Source organism: Brachycentrus maculatus, unplaced genomic scaffold, assembly GCF_059751285.1.
Source record: "Brachycentrus maculatus isolate JH-2025_06_01 unplaced genomic scaffold, ASM5975128v1 h1tg000038l, whole genome shotgun sequence".
Classification (NCBI taxonomy): domain Eukaryota; kingdom Metazoa; phylum Arthropoda; class Insecta; order Trichoptera; family Brachycentridae; genus Brachycentrus; species Brachycentrus maculatus.
In genome coordinates, this window is record NW_028280792.1 from 319,649 (window position 1) to 338,672 (window position 19,024).

Genomic DNA, 19,024 nt, shown 5'->3' on the forward strand with positions numbered 1-19,024 from the left:
ATGATCGATAATCCTGAAATTATTTGGAGCATTGATCTGTAATTTCCCGATAGTTTCTTTACACAGCGTCGGCATAGATTGTTTCACATTCTTATATACAGGACCGACCTGCCGATGGTTATGCCTGTAGGAAGAGCTACCGCTATGTTAAACAATATCACGCCGAATATACATAAAACTGTCGTGTCTGGAGTATTCCGAAACGGGATTCTTAAGAGTCTTCTTGCTTTCGTTTTTATTAATGTTTTTAATGTATTCACTTTAAATGTTAGTTTTTAATGTGTATATAAATAAATAAATATACTGCAGAACTCATTTATAAAACAATCATTATTCCATATATATATCGTAGTCATACAGGAGAAAGTGACCAACTGCAGTTTTTACAAAAACGTGATTATTAACTATTTGACATCTTACTAGCTTCATACTGCTCTGAAAAAAATCCCAGAGCGATTTTAAACTTGGAAGTATAATATTTTGACTTGTTAAAAATGACTAACTGCATTGATGTTCATTTTCTTTACAAGCAAAAGTGACCAAGTGACGGTTGGACATTATTTCCTGTTGTAACAATTTTCAACGCCATGAAGTTATTTAAAGTTCTGTGTGAAACATTTGACATTTAAACGTTTTTAGAGAAACAAAGTGACTTAATTCGATGTCAAATGGCCAGTAGAGGTAAATTATTGATGAAAATGTGTAAAAATTAAGAAAGAGTGATCCATATAATGTACATGAATTAAGATTTGACCGTATGTTAGATCTCAAATCTTCTTCTAACCCTTATCCGCAACTAATGGTGCATAGTGCACTGCTTCGTATTGATGCAGTGTTATCTTGATCATTACTTACATGAAGGCAAGATGATCACTCCTGCGCTTCAGGGACCAGTCCAGGGTAATATGAAATAAATATTAAAGTGTAAAATCACTAATATTTATTTTCAACCCCCCCTGGGAATCGAACCCGGGACCTCCAGCATGGTAGCTAAACACGCTTACCATTACACCACGGAGGCATACACAGATATAAAATCACTTGCCAAAAACATGACAAAAAACCCGATAAAAATAAAGACAGCGAAATTGTTTCATGGCTGCAAATTAAATGTTTGCTAAAATCCTGTCAGTATTTGGGTGAGGATTTTCAGTAAGTTTTCCTCCATTAAATTATTTATACAAAGAAACACTAAGAAAAAGAAGAAAGATTTGCTGGTGATACTGGTGCAGTTCCACGGGAATAGTATGGGTGGCACAGATCACTTTCTGTCAATATTAAAGAAGACAGAGCACCAAAACCAAACTTAGATTCTGAATCTGAGTCAGAATAATACTTCTTTACTTTTTGTGTTAATTAAAAAAAAAATATGTTATGTTACCAGCTAGTTTATTTTCCAAAAAAAAGTTTCTTTCTTAATTTAAATTAATAAAATAAAATGCTTTGAATTAAGCTTTTGTATCTGTAACTAACGTTTCCGTTCTCATTCTAAGAATCAAAAGTGACTATCTGCATTTTTTCCCAGATTTTCGCCATTAAGTAATTTTAAAAACTTTAGGATGTAAATTTTCTAAAATTTTATTTACTCATTTCAGTATTAGCAAACATTTCTTTTCACATAAAAATAATCACAATCGTGAATACATTATTTCTTTGTTTTGAATTGATGACAAAAGTGTAAAAACGGTTAAATGGCCCGCCTGAACATTTTACGTTTTGTCAGTTGGTCACTTTCTCCTGTACGACTTCGATATTATTAATCAATAATATTGTTTTTGGCAAACGAAGGAAATTTAAAACAATTGGAAATTATATAAAATAAATCGATGAGAATGGTGCTTAATGAAAAAGATACGATAATTTAGAAAAAGATGAGAGAAGAACTCAATTGGTTATCTTAAAAAAAAGAGACTTAAATTTAATATGCTAATCTTTGTACATAATTTTTTTTACGATAAATTACCAAAATGTTTAAGGATAAAATAGATTTAAAAAAAAATTGTCAAGAACATATTACAAGAAAAAAGAATAAAATAACACTGCCATTGTTGAAAAAAACCAAATCGCAAAATTATTTAATGTATGTATGTATTAGGGTTTGAAAATGTATGATGAAATGCCTAAATGTATGAAGAATGAAAACAGTCTGAAAGAATTTTAAAATAAATGCTTTGTTTACTGTAAGGAGATGTAAATATATATAAAGATGATGTAAATTAAGTCTTAATTATAGTTTATATTATTTGTAATATAAGCTAACTTAAGAAATGAACATAAAAAAATAATATGTATTTTAATTGAATAAATTTAATTAAAAATTAAATTGAATTGAATTTCGTATTACTGAATGAAAGTGAATGTAAGTCCTTAAAATTTGTACGAGAGATGAATAAACTTTTTATGCAGTGTTGCCTTACGGACATTCAATTCAATTAGTAAAACACAGGTGTTCTTTGATTCATAGAAGAGAACCGAAAGTTATTTGTCGAAGGTCTGTTGACATATCAATTTATCGATTTTCTATTAGCTTAGTCTATATTTGTTTAAATTTGAATGTACGTACATACTAAGTGAATGCTATCGAATTTATACAGGCAAGAAGAAAATCTTTAGAAAAATTGTAATTAATATTTTCCTCGAAAAAAAAACTGATATGATAACTTTGTAAATACCTACCTACTTTTAAATATTTTAAATATCATGTCATTAGGTATAGCGTCAAATTAGTATTTGAAAGATATTTAGTTTCCATTAATATCTTTAAAAAAACACAAGTTTGTAAATATAATCGACTTTATTCAAGCAATAATAAAATCTTTTGAAAAAAATACTCTCTTTTTTTCAACTTTTGAGTTCTATCAAATATTGTTTGTATCATTTATCATTCTAAGATAATATAACTTCTACCCCAAAATAGCGTAATTATGACTTCACTTACAGTATTTTGATAATCATGATTTTTCATTTTAAGCATTATCGATAATATTAAGAAAGGTGCGTTAATGTTTGGGCATGTGGATTGAAAGAGTGAAATAATAAAAGTAAAACAAATTTATGAGGTGAATGTGGTTGCTAATAAAAGCAGAGGAAGGCTGATGAAAACTTGGCACGAACATGTATTTCAAATAATTGAAAGTGGTAAAGTCAGCAATCAGCATGTATCAGCCCAGTAATCGGTAGGTACGCATGAGTAGATGTATGAATATGGAAGAGGCGAAGATTGTTTGCATAGACAGATTGGTGTAGCGTTCTATTCTCTCTGCCTACCCCTGCAGAGAAGCGTCATGATAGTTAGATGGTTAGTTGTTCATGTATTTTATTTATAATACATTTTTATAAGAAAAATATTATTTTATCGACGTGCCCTACGTTAAGTGCTCTAATTACATGTTTGTCAATTTTGAGATATTTGATTATGTTATCAACTGACCGTTATCTGCAAATATTAAAAAAAAATACGCTTAGTTTTCAGGCGTATAAGACGCTATCTACATGGAATTTTTGAAAAGAACTAAACTCCTAAAACGCTAACTACTTAATTTTGAAAAAGCATAAAGTTTTAAAACGATTAATACAGTTTAGAATTTATAATAATTTATAATACTTGTTTAGAATTTCATATAAAAACGTTAATTAATCAAATAAAAAATACGTTGAAAAAATCTTCTAAGCTCTCTCCTGTAAAGTTACAGATACAGATTTGCAGATAGAGTACTTTACGTAGGGGCGATATGCGTTTCAACTAAGTGATCACTAAAATAAATACACAAGTAGACGAATGATATTTTTTTTATCACAAAAATAAAATACAAACTTAGTGATGGCTAGTTAGTTGGTGATTTTTCTATCCACACCATACTTCTCGCTACATCCTGTATGTACGCACGTTGACGCACGCATTGGAAATTAATTATTCTTTCGCGCTGAAATGTTTCGTAAGAAAATGTGTCCGATACGGGTCGGCCGGTGAAAGTAAAGAATGCGAGATGGTCCACCGATGGCTCTGCCTGACGACACTGCCCGCGCACACCTGCCCGACCACATGACCACATGACGCGAGATCGCACAGCATCCAGTCTGGTTCCCACACGTGACGACATAACCTAGTCAAACTGACTCAACACTATACCGAGCTATCAATTGAAGAGGTCACTTCATGACTAGGAGGTCCCACATCTGAGGGAATCAATTTTTAGATAGTTAAGAATATTTTAAAACGTAAAATGTTTTTTTTTCAAGGAATCTTCCGCAAAGCGTATATTTTAGATGCTTGTCTGCAGGTAGGATAGTAAGGATAAGGAAGGTTAATGTGAAAAATACATTACAAATACCCAGACCAATTGAAAATAAATCTTTCTCGAATTCATTTTGCAATTGGCGGGAATCGAACCCGCGACGCCAGTTTCGCAGTCAAATATTACAACAAAATGTACAACATTTTGAGTGTGTTCAAATACTATAAGATTATCTCCACTAAGGAGTTTTTTTTTTACTTTTTTGACGTTTCAATAGAGATGAAGAAGAATATGGAAGTTTGGGTATTTACAGGGCTTATAACCTATTATAGGCTAGTAAAGTTATGTTAAGTTATGTATGTTATGTTTATAATCTAATCATTAAAAAAATATATATATTAAAAATTAAAAAAAATATAAATATATATTTATATATATATATATATATATATATATATATATATATATAACTATGTATTACCATGTTAGTATTCGGCTCAACACAGGCCATGCCTAAAGAGCCGCAATACGTATAATAAATGTGTATATGAAATGAATATGTATATTGAATGTATCTATGTATTATGAAAATAAATAAATAAATAAATAAATAAAGTACGATAACGCGTTCCAGACCGAAAAAAAAAAAAAAAAAGTGATCATTTTACTTACGGCTAAATATTTACCAATCCTGCTCACGATTGACAACCACTCTACTAAATTTTTTGGATACTTCATTCGTAGATATATTGATCAATCTTATATGAGTTCACAACAGCCATCTATGTTGGATTAAAAAGCTTTTTTTAGCAGATACCCCAAAGTTAACAAAGACATGTCATAAGCTCTGTAACAGGTCATAAGACCTGATGTTTTAGGTTTTTTTGCTAAATTTCTGTTGGTTTGTAGTAAAATTCTGTGTTAAATAATTACGTTAAATATTAAATATGATTACATTATATTTTTCAAATGAATTAAAAGTGCATTAGATGGCTATACGACCCTAAAGGAGCCGAGATGTGACAACTTTGTCTAGACACTCTGACGCTGTACTCAAAGGAAATTAACTTAATTCAAAAACTGTTTTCTACAATGTATCATATAAATTACCTTAATATTTTAAGGATAAAGTAGTTTTAAATAAAATAATTCATAAACATAGTACTCCACAAATGGATAAAATAAGACTGTCATTTTTAAAAACAATCGCTAAATCGTATAATGTATAAGGGTTTAAAAATGTATGATGAGATGCCTGAATGTATGAAGAATAAAACGAGTCTGAAAGAATTTTAAAATAAATGTTTTGTTAAGTGTAAGAAGATGTAAATATTTATAACATAAATTAAGTGTAAAAAATAGTTCGTATTAAATGTTATATAAGCTAACAACAACAAAAATCAATAAATAAAATTTAAAATTAAACATAATTTCGAAGCAAAGCGCCATTGAGGATGTATCTTTTGAAAATGGGGTTTATAAATTATTTAAAATTAAAATAAAAAATTATTATTCGTGTGACCTATCGACACGACAGTGACGTTCGAAACACAAACTGAAAGTAAATAAATGAATCCGGGGAAAGAAATGAGAGCTGATTAATTAAAGGAAGGTCACTCGGAGTCGTGAGAAGAAGTCATTCGGCTTATCATACTTTGAAATTAAATTATTATTTCCGTGTGTATCATCATTACACTTGTAATACTCGTGTAATGGTTAGTATTCCACGGTCAGTGGCCACTCACTGGGACCAGTAACATACAATTAGTATTGTTTTTTGCAACTGAATAGTGAAAACGTAAACATTATTAGCTGTTTTTTATACTTATTATTAACATCGCTCAGATGCGAAGAGAGTCGAAATTGACCTTTATTCTAGCATGTGTTTATAACAAAACAACACTATCTGCCCGCCAATTTCAATTTTATTTGGTTTTATTTGGCAGTCACCCAGTGAATGGATGTTTCAGTGTCAAGTCTTATTTTTATTTTCGAATACAAGGATACAATAAAATAAGATAGTAATAAATAAATAAGTATGATGGTTTAAATACGTTAAGCTTTATCATGATACTGCAATTTTGGAATGAGGATTAGAAATAAGGGTGGAATTTCTTAAGCTGTTTAGTGATTTCTTCTTCTCTGTTGTGAGTGTAGTGGGTCAGCTCGTTTGTATACTATGCTGGAGGTCCTAGGTTTGATAACCATAAATATTTATGATTTTAACTATTTTATTGATTTAATATAACCCCGGACAGGTACAAGAAGCACAGGGCTGATCGATCACGTTGCTATATGTAACTAACCATCAAGATAACATTGCGTCGCTACACGATCCAGTGCCCTATGCACCATTGGGTGCAGACAAGAGTTAGAAGAAGAAAATGAAGGAATGTCGCACATAACACACATATTTATGTGTGTATTTATGTGTGTATTTATATACATATTTTTATATATATATATATATATATATATATATATATATATATATATATATATATATATATATATATATATATATATATATATATATACATATAAGTCTTAGATTCAATTTCCAGTGGGATCAACAACAATAAACACAGCACCATAACGATTTATTAAATTTCAAGATAAAAGATATCGTATTTTTTTATAAAAACATGAAAAAAATTAAAATACGTAAAAAATTGCTTAACATGTGATTCACAATGACAATGCCTAGGGCCTAGACGAAAAGAACAGACAATTTAATAATAATTGCACACACGTTCTATTGTTTTTAATGTCATATTATACTCGAAACTACTCATAGGCATTGCGAAACTCGCAACTCTATTTGTGTTTCTTGAACTTGTGCAAAAAGCAAGTGAAACATTGCGAAATATTTGACTTGCTTTTTGCAAGTAAAATATTTCGTTATTCGCACAGAGTGCAGTGCGCAGTGGGCAGCGCGCACTGCAGACGGGCTAATAACGCCGCTGTGACCTTATTTCGGGAGTCTGACTGGTTTAAAGTGGTCTCTCGTCTGGCAAAATGTTTGGCAACAACCGTTCAGGGTGGATTGGTAAAACGTGCCACAACTTACATATCATATTGTGAAATAAACGTGAAATAAATCACGCAAGTAATAAAATTAAAATAACTGCAGGATACTCGATTTTAAATGCTTTTTAGCTGAATATTGCATCATGATTAAATTTAAGTGATTTATTTAATAACTCATTTTTTCCTTTTTTTATTACTACAACTACTACTACTACTACTATAAGATCACGACGTTTCCCTGCAGGGGTGGGCAGTGAGGATGGAACGCCACACTCTTCTATTTCAACATATACTCCTAGCTTCCTCTACGTCCATATATCTAGTCATACATACCCTCTGACTACTACTACTACTACTACCATCACGCCGTTTCCCCGCAGGAGTAGGCAGAAATGATGGAACACCACACTCTTCTGTCCTGACATACACTGCCTAAAGTCATACATGCCCTCCGATTACGCCGCAGACTTTTGACACCGCCAGATTTTAGGTTCTGATTGATCTGATCGTGCCAAGTCTTTTTCGGTCGTCCTCGTTCTGTTTTTCCTCTCACATTCGCCACATATATTTTCTTAGTCATTCTCTCGCTATCCATTCGCTCCACATGTCCATACCACCGTAAAGAACTCTTCCTAATCTTTTCAATTATTCCTTGTTCAGCCTTACATTTCTTTCTTATATCTTCGTTATTAATTCAATGTCATACAATGATTTTACCCTCTGATACTTTTTTAAATTCTCTTAAATAAGTTATGCAATAACATAACTAACTAACCATCACGCCGCTTTATCGCAGGGGAGCAAAGAGAATATAATGCCACACCGCTCCGTCTTTGCAAACAATCTTTGCCTCTTCCACAGTCACGCATCTATTCATACATATCCGCCGATTATTTCGACTCCTGACCTGACCACTTTCAAGCATTTTAAATATTTGATCATGCCAAGTTTACCTTGGTCTTCTTCTGCTCTTATTGTCTACTACATTTGCCTCATTAATTTATTTTACCCTTCTTTCCACACTTATTCGTTTTGCATGCCTAAACCATCTCAACACTTTATTTTATCGATAATGCTTATCTCAGCTTTGCTTTATTTTTTCATATCACCATTGAATATCTGTGATATATCGTTTTGACGCACATTCATCAGAGAGATTGCATTTCGACTGCATTTAGTCTACTTTCATCGACGTAATTGATAACCAAGTGATATTTCAGTACAAATATTAATGTAAACATTATTTTAAAATGTTTTAATTGCAATAAATTTATGTATGTACATAGATTGTCTTGTCAGATAAATAAATTATGCCTGCTATACCTTTATATTACTATCCGAAAAATTATTAAAATATCTTCAACTGTCCGACACTTATTTATACTTTACACCAGTGGCGCGCACAGATAATTAAATGGGGTAATTAGTAGAGATAGGTAGCTAGGTACTACTCAGTAAGGTAGGGTAGGTAAATGACGCATTTTTATAAAGCTTGCGGGTAAGCTAGGATAGGCACTGCTTTTCTACCTATATCGCATGCACGCCCATGCTTTACACAAATTATTTCGTTACTAAACACTTACTTAAGCACGATCTTATTGATGAAGTAATCATTACTAAATCATTTTTAAAATATTTTTTGTCTTTTTGCTCTAATAATACTTATGAAATTATTAATTAGATCTCCATGCAAAATACGTGCATTTTTTGTACAATAATTGGATTGCATTTAAATTTGTCCATACACGAAATATACACGGTTAAAAAACGTAATACATTAGAGTTCGTGAGAAACTTTTAACGTAATACGTGAACGATTAAATATCTTATTCAGGACACTGTATTAAAAAAAACACATATATATAAAAATGTTTGATGAAATTAGAACGCAAAATCAACAATGTTTGTAATGTATTTAATATTACAAAATTGTGGATTACATCTGTCTGAAATACATTAAAGAAACGAACTTAACATTTTTAAGAAACGTCCGAGACATTACTATTTATCATTAGAATCCTAACTGTCCATCAAACCTCCTCCCTTCGTTTTTCCCTCTACCTCCTTTCCCTAAACTCCCTTTTTCCTTTGCCCTACTTATTATTAACTTTTGTAATTTAGATTTTTTAAATGTCAATTTGTAATTTTATATTTTTTTTTAAATGTTCAAATACTATCTACCCTCCGATTGCAAACAGCTATAAATGGTATCAAACGTTTTGATCAATATCTCTAGTCTGTTTTTGGTTGGTTGGAAGATATAGCTTTTTAGCAATATGCCCGCCAATGTACTTATTTTTTTTCGGTACATAAAGTTTAAATAAATAAATAAATATATTTAATTTGAATCATGTATAGCATGGATAAAAACCTTGATTTAAATATTAGTCTGCAGCATACTCTTGTATGGAAGTAAAACATAGACTATCGGGTAGGCAAAATGGGCAATTGAAAAAATCAATTAATTTTTCCCAACCCAACATTTCGAGTACCGGGTTTTGATTATTCCCTAAGGGCATGGGTACAGCAGAACAGAGTAAGGCAGAGAGAATAGAACGCCACACCACTCTGTCATTGAAAACATTCTCCACCTCTTCCACGTTCAAGCATCTCCTCATACATACCCCCCGATTATTTCGACTTCTAACCTGACCACTTTCAAGTATTTGACATACCTGATCATGTATCATTTTAAGTTTTACTTTATAATTAAACAAGAGAATTGAGAAACCAAATATATACATTATTTTATCTTTAAATTATTACGCAATAATAAAGAAAGGAAAATCTATCTGTTACTTTAAACTTTCAGGTTAATCGATAACCATATCGTGAAAGATGACCATAAAAAATCTACCAAAAATCTTAAAAGTGGTTTTGAATTAAATGCATTCTCTTTATAATAACGTGTAATTAATGATTTGATGTAATTAGCAAAAATAACTGGCAATTAATTAAATTATTCTTATCCAATCAGCGATGATATAAGTTCCAGAGAAAGTGAAAAAATATATGTGTATAAAAATCGGTAAGCTCTTCGATTCAGGAAATATTAATTTTATATCATATTGTTACATAAATATACACTTTTTAAGAAATAAAATCCCGTTTTACTCAATTAAGTTATTAGCCTACAGAATAATGTTTTGTTTGTTTTTTAGAGAATGAAGTGTTATTGAGTATTTAAAGATTACGTTAATACGATTAATTATATATGAAATGTCTTATTATTATATATATTTTTGTACAGATTATGTAAGTGAAAGCTTTTTGATAGAGAAAGCAAATATACCTATAGCCGAAATTTGTACGGTATGTTCCTATAAATTAATGATATTTACAGATATTTGCCTTTTAATTTTCTATATCCATCAGTATCAGCTGTATATATTTATACAACAGATACTGTTATTTAAGTGATCACTTTACACACGTGTAACATTCACCAATTCTACCCATTATTGACAACCACACTACTCAAATTCTTGGAAGTTCTATATATATGAACCAATTTAGAAACACCAATAGATGTCTCTATATGAAGTTCTAGTGATTTAAAAACATGGTTTCCATATATATATATATATATATATATATATATATATATATATATATATATATATATATATATATATATATATATATATATATATATATATATATATATATATATATATATATATATATATATATATATATATATATAAACACACATATACAAATAGCTAACGCCATATAATATTAATAGATTTATATTATCCACTGACACTTCGTGATGGAATTGCATTTTTAATTTATTATTAGATTAAAACCAATATTTTTAGCTTTTCCACTTTTTTATTTGACCAGCGACCGGGTTTCGTCGTTACCGACATCATCAGACTGGTGAGAGGCTTTACAAATTTGTATGTTATATATAAAAGAAGGCAGGAGTTGATAACCATGATTTGATATAATTTTATGAGAAATTAATTTAATTTTAGTGAATTTAAGTATTGTATGATATTTTAAATATTTTTTTTATAAAGGTTTTTTGTATTGAAAGCACGATTTTATATAAAGTTAAAATAGATTTGTATTTTTTGTAAATGAATTTAAATTATGTAACGAGGTATCAGGAAATGCTGGTTGACGGCTCCTTCCACTAAGCTGTGGTTGTCCGGGGGGGAGTCCGAAGTTCTCTGAAATGTAAATTTCCCGGCAGTCATTTCTTATCGACAAGACATTAAGGCATCTATTGTTTCTTTTCTAATGGGTAAAGTAAGGGAGAATGAATGTGTGTTACTTGATCATTTAATATGTCTTTATTATGACAATTTTTTAATCTATTTATTTCCAAAATTTCGAGCCTATCTAATTTTTTACCTTTACTACATTTGTGTAAGATTTTTACATTAAAATTTTTATCGAAATCATGATTTGACTCTATCAAGTGGTTTGCAAAAGTGGAGTTTTCTTTTTTATTTCTCCAACTTTGGACATGTTCGTTTATTCTTATTTTAAACGATCGTCCTGTTTGCCCCACGTATTCAGCACTGCATGATCCACAACTTAATAAATATGAGCCTGAATTTGTTTCTTTTTCCCTTTTATCTTTATTATTAATTAGTATCTTCCCCAGATTTGAATTATTATAAAAGGCTATGGAATATTCATCTTTGTTCGCTAGTTTTCCGATTCTGTTGCTACTATCCCCTATAAAAGATAATTTAGCCCATTTTTTAACTACTTTTGAAGTCTCTGTAATGAGAGCTTTATTTAATTGAGATGTTGCAAGTCTCTTTTGTTTTTTCCTAATTAATTGATCAATTAAACCACATTCATAACCGTTATTGGAGGCTATCATAAAGACGATAGCCTCCAATAACGGTTATGAATGTGGTTTAATTGATCAATTAATTAGGAAAAAACAAAAGAGACTTGCAACATCTCAATTAAATAAAGCTCTCATTACAGAGACTTCAAAAGTAGTTAAAAAATGGGCTAAATTATCTTTTATAGGGGATAGTAGCAACAGAATCGGAAAACTAGCGAACAAAGATGAATATTCCATAGCCTTTTATAATAATTCAAATCTGGGGAAGATACTAATTAATAATAAAGATAAAAGGGAAAAAGAAACAAATTCAGGCTCATATTTATTAAGTTGTGGATCATGCAGTGCTGAATACGTGGGGCAAACAGGACGATCGTTTAAAATAAGAATAAACGAACATGTCCAAAGTTGGAGAAATAAAAAAGAAAACTCCACTTTTGCAAACCACTTGATAGAGTCAAATCATGATTTCGATAAAAATTTTAATGTAAAAATCTTACACAAATGTAGTAAAGGTAAAAAATTAGATAGGCTCGAAATTTTGGAAATAAATAGATTAAAAAATTGTCATAATAAAGACATATTAAATGATCAAGTAACACACATTCATTCTCCCTTACTTTACCCATTAGAAAAGAAACAATAGATGCCTTAATGTCTTGTCGATAAGAAATGACTGCCGGGAAATTTACATTTCAGAGAACTTCGGACTCCCCCCGGACAACCACAGCTTAGTGGAAGGAGCCGTCAACCAGCATTTCCTGATACCTCGTTACATAATTTAAATTCATTTACAAAAAATACAAATCTATTTTAACTTTATATAAAATCGTGCTTTCAATACAAAAAACCTTTATAAAAAAAATATTTAAAATATCATACAATACTTAAATTCACTAAAATTAAATTAATTTCTCATAAAATTATATCAAATCATGGTTATCAACTCCTGCCTTCTTTTATATATAACATACAAATTTGTAAAGCCTCTCACCAGTCTGATGATGTCGGTAACGACGAAACCCGGTCGCTGGTCAAATAAAAAAGTGGAAAAGCTAAAAATATTGGTTTTAATCTAATAATAAATTCCATATAATATTGATATATCATATGTAGGGTGAATAAACCAGTGTCCAATAGAATACAAAATCGTAAATTCTATTAAATTATTGCTTCTAGCAACCACATATTTAGTTGGAAATAATACCTTAAATAACAATTTGATTGATTATTATTATTAAGTCAATAGTAAAGTGTGTTTATTGCTTACATATATTGTAATATATAAAATGATTCACGCCCCTCACAAATTGATCAGTTGCTAACCCAGTTCGATGGAGACCTAAATATAAAATACTATCATGTTACTATTGAGAGCTCTGACTCGACGAAATCTTTAATAAGACCTGTGTTAAGGGGAGAGTCAAAGCTGGAAGCAAAAATGGGAGAAATGTCAGTAAAAATATATTTTTATTGACATTTCTAAGTGGAACTGAATTTATATAATAGAATATAACAACTAAGTATAATATACATATATAATAGTTTTTTTTCTACGTTTATTTTATTTCACCAGTGACCGGATTTCATCGCTACCGACTGGTCACACCAATTTGATGATGTCGGTTACGACAGAATTTGGTCACTAATTAAATCATAAAAATGTAGAAAAAACTAAAAAGTTGTTATATTGAAAATATTTCGAAATACTTTTTATCTTTACCCTTATTGCCTCTAACTTTTCAAGGGTTGTCAGCAGGTAGAACAGTATAGGATAGGGAAGGTAAATTCAAAAATTACATCACTAACGCTTAGATCAATTTAAATTACTCTTATTTTTAATTTATTTTGCAATATTTTTGCGGGAATAGAACCCGCGACGCCAGTTTCGCAATCTAGCGTCTTTCCAACTACACCATGGCGCTTGTCAACGTTTATTATGTAATGTTCATGTCCAACTCATTTCAATACACATTTCTTTATTTTATTGCTCATGTTTTTCTCAGCCTTGCATTTATTCCATAGTTTTATCAATAATCTAACATATATCTTTTTACCACACATTTGTCTGAATAATCACATATTGACTACTTTCAATCTACCTTTCATCCTTATTTCGCCAACTCCATGCTTCAATTCCCTGCATTGGATAAGAACCAGTACTGCATTGTATACTGCCAGTCAATCTTTGCTGATAGATTTTCATTAGCTACATTTCTTTATTTTATCGCTAATGTTTTTCTCAGCCTTGCATTTATTACATATTTTTATCAATAATCTAACATATATCTTTTTACCACACATTTGTCTGAATGATTACATATTATTGACTACTTTCAATCTACCTTTCATCTTTATTTCGCCAATGCTTCAATTCCCTACATTGGATAAGAACCAGTACTGCATTGTATACTGCCAGTCAATCTTTGCTGATACATTTTCATTAGCTACAACTGATTTCAGCGCACCAATCACTCTGTTACCGAAAAAGTAGCATGCATTCACTAGTCACATCTCTAGTTTATTGACTGTACTCTTAAATGATTGTGAGTCTACAGATGTGTGGTTCACGGCCCTCTCAGCTGTTCGCTAGATACAGAAACAGTTATGTTTAATATAATAGGAGATAATTTCCTAAAGCTGTTTTATAATCGGCTAAAGATCTGGTTTACATCTCACTAGACCTGATCTCATATATTACTTTGCTCTTGTAATTTCTGATATTTGCATATTGGTTCAACGTACAGCGAACTTATAATTAATTATGATTAACTAACCATCACGCCGCCTCACTTGAATCAAATAGAATAAAACACTCATGACAAATGTATGCGAATGCTAAGTTGTATGAAAAGTTCAAAACAAGATCTTGTTTTGAATTTTTTTTAACAAAATAAACATTAAACAAAAAAAACTTTTGACTAATAAACATTAATATTTTCATTTGTATAGATTTTGATTCATTTTAATTACTTTATAGACTTTACAAATAAATAAAAAACAAATGTTTTTTACTATTGCTACACATGAAAACACGTTTTTTCTTTCTTTTTTGTTTTAAAATAAGAACAGTACCTAAATTTATATATTTCTCAATATATATAATAAAAAATATTATGTACAATTTTTTGGTATTATAAAAATTAACATATCAGTTACGGCCAAACACTTTACTTACTTATAACCCTTATCCGCACCCAATGGTGCATAGGGCACTGCATCGAATTGACGCAGTGTTATCTTGATCATTACTTACACGAAGGCAAGGTGATCACTCTTGCGCTTCAGGAACTAGTCCAGGGTAATATTAAATAAATATTTCAGTGTAAAATCACTAATATTTATTTTCATTACGGCCAAACACAATCACTGTTTAAAATAAGATTCATTAATTTTTAATTTAAATATTACTTGGTAAATAAGTCATGGTATTTCTCAAGTAAAAATTAAATTTTGCGAAGAAAAACTAATTTTTTCAATATAAAAACTGTGTTTAAGCCAAAATGCAAGTAGGTACGTTAAATGTTAGCTGGGCTTAAAGAAAATTAAGTTACAGGCTATTGATTTTCCTGCCAAAGTGCCATTGTTTCTAAATAAGATTTATGATACGAAAATAATAATTTATCTAAGACAAATTTATCTCCATGTTTGGTTTTCGAACAACAATGATAAAACGTTAATTTGAATGATAAACTGGGTGAGGTATTAAATGGCTTAAAATAATGTTTTTTTATAAATATTTTTTTAAAGTGGTAGATATATCACAAGTATTTTTCATGTACATAATTGGAAACAATTTTAGACGAAGTAATTGCCATCTGATCGAAGTGGCCACTTATAAAGTAAGTAGTTACCGTAAAAAAATATTGCTTTACACAAAGTTAGTCGGCATTAAATTAAAATATAATAATTTTAAACGTATTTATAATGAACAATTACGATTAAATGTTAAACACGTCTTCATTCTTATTATGTACCAACTAAAATTACCTGATATAAACTGGACTCATTTAAAGTTTAATTTAAAAAAAAAACAATTTTCATACGATTCCGAGCCAAATGGAGCACAATGCACTATATCCTATTGAAGCAGTATTATCTTGAACGTTACTTACATGAAGGCAAAAAGATCAATCACAAGCTTAAGGGTTAAAGAAGAATGTTATTCTATTTCAATTTCTAATTTGAAATTATGGCTATAGTTATGGTTTTAGCAATAGATCATTTCAATTTTCGTGTCAACACATATGGATCAAAGGTTCTCAAAGGAAGAGATATCATCCCTTCAGTGAGTGGTAGAGAGATACTAGCAACCTTATGACTCGAAATGTTCATAATATATTTGTATGGAAAATATATGTCCCCTCTCCTTAAAAGGTATTTTAGGAATTTCGTTTCCTGAATCGACGAAATAATTCAGTAGTAGGTGCTTGACATTAATAAAATATATATATTTACTACCTTTGAATAAATCTTTGCTTTTCAAAACCATGTATTTATATCAGAGAAAACTTTTTTTTAATACAAAAACGGTATTTTAAGCAAAAAATTCTATTACATTAAATTTTACCTGGGTTTAAAGAAAAATTAATTGCCTTAAAACTAATTTGCTTTATAATTTCCGGGTCATTGAGATAAGCATTATCGATAAAATTAAGAAAGGTGTGTTGAGATGGTTTGGACATGTAGAACGAATGAGTGAGGAAAGAACGGTAAAACAAATTTATGATGCGAATGTTAGTGGGAAAAGAAGCAGAGGAAGACCGAGAAAAACATGGCACGATCAGGTGTGCCAAATACTTGAAAGTAGTCGGGTTAGGAGTCGTAACATTCGGCGGGTATGTATGAGGAGATGCATGAACGTGGAAGAGGCGAAGAATGTTTGCAAGGACAGAGTGGTGTGGCGATCTATTCTCTCTGCCTACTCCTGCGGGGAAGCGGCGTGATGGTTAGTTAGTTTTTAGTTTAGTCATTGACAAGAACTAAAATGTGTAGATCTGTTTTGTACCTTTATTACGAGTTAATTATTAGGCCTCAATTTCACGTAACCTTCCTGATTCACAGTGCTCTATTCATTCCACGGTCTATCGTATATTGGACCTTAATATTTTACTACACGAGAGGTTGAATAACTGCGTCTAGTGTATTTGCTCGGGAGCCGGCGGAATGGGAGAAAAGGAATTATGCAAATGAAGTTGTCTGTAAGTAGGTAAACCCAAGCATAATCCTTTTGGTATCCGAGTGACTAGATTCCATATCCGGGTCACTAGGTAAGCACAGAGCATGGGGACATTACATACACACATATGCGCACCTATTGATACCCAGATACATATTGATGGACAGGTAGGCGCACGAGCACACAGGCGGTGACACAGAATCACATGCAAACACTGATTTTACATTCTTTACACAAATCTTGCACGATAGTTTCGACACACCTTTACTTGAACACACATGGTTTTATAATTAATAATTTCACCAAATAAAACTTTCATTACCAAAACATTTAAAGAAACTAAGAAATAAAATTTATTTAATGATTTTAGCAGATACTTTGTTGTACAATTTATAAAACTTTATAAACTAAAACTGGAACATTGTTTTTAACCACTTTTGTTGTACGTACTTTCCTCCAACCATGAATATTTCACTGTTTTAGATTTGTAGATGACGAAGTTCTTATCGAAACCATTTGGAAAAAAGTGCCAATAATGAATAAGGTTAATTCGTTTTATTTGTAAAATAAAAGTTTGATCATGTAATAAAAAGTCAACATTCTAATTCAACTATTTATAATCATAATTTAAAACTAACTAATTAACCATCACGTTGCTATCCCGCAGGGGTAGGCAGAGATAATACAACCCCTCACCGATCTGTCTTTGCAAACAATCTTCGCAGCTTCCACATTCATGGATCTTTCTCCTCATATATACCCGCCGATTATTCCGACTTCTGACCTGACCAGGCTCAAGTATTTGAAATACTCAATCATGTCAAGTTTTCTTTGATCTTCCTCTGCTTCCATTACTTACCACATTCGCCTCGTAAATTTTCATTAGAAGAATAGTAAAATTATCATAACTATACTGCTGACATTAATTTACCTCTTTTTAAATTTCTGACCGTTATTGCTCTTTGAAATTATATTATTTTATTATCTCAATACATGGTAAACAAAGATGACTCAACAGCTGATGAATAAATAACTGGATAAGGATATTTTAACAAAAAACTTCGTTATGTTAAAAGTCATTAATGAATTTCTAGTATGCGGACACATTAAATGAGAAACCCATTATGATATGTCTTCATACATAAAAATAGGGCAATGCGTTCGATTTATGACAGCCTACTAATTATTGGCACTCGAAAAAAATTATGAAATTAAAATCCCATGGAGTCTTATACATCCAATACACGTCATAAAAAAATATGTATATAAAGGTTTACTATGTTTTAAATTTACTAGGCGCTAGCTATAATAGTCCTTAAAGGTATTGTACAGCTTCACAGTACGGCTGTCCAAACTCAAAACACAGTAAGGGACTTTTTTTTGACAAACGTTTTTTTGCATTTTTGGACTAAGTAGAATCTATTAAGTCCAAAAATGCAAAAAAACGTTGGTCAAAAAAATGTCCCTTACTGTGTCTTAAATTTGGACAGCCGAGTTGCTTGCACAGGCTTATACGAGTTCGGATATACTTATACGTACAACCTCATTTTATTATATACATATTTAAATATATTTTTTAATTACATTTGAAAACTATTTTGTTTTTAAATATTTAATATTTAGATAAATACTGGTATCTTTACTGCATACACTAACACAATTATGTATTTAGTCCACTTTCGTAGTGTAATGCTAAGCATGTTTGGCTACTGGAGGTCCCGGGTTCAATTCCCAGGGTGTCAAAATGAATATGTAAAATAAAAG

At 30.6% G+C, this 19,024-nt stretch overlaps 2 protein-coding genes across 2 annotated transcripts in view; both read right to left on the bottom strand.

The window, feature by feature from the left end:
- The window catches only part of LOC148312568 (ceramide-1-phosphate transfer protein), a 250,325-nt gene that overhangs the window by 113,616 nt on the left and 117,685 nt on the right, over positions 1-19,024 (bottom strand). The gene's annotated exons all lie outside the window — the stretch shown is intronic.
- The window catches only part of LOC148312570 (uncharacterized), a 43,091-nt gene that overhangs the window by 22,626 nt on the left and 1,441 nt on the right, over positions 1-19,024 (bottom strand). The window lies entirely within an intron of this gene.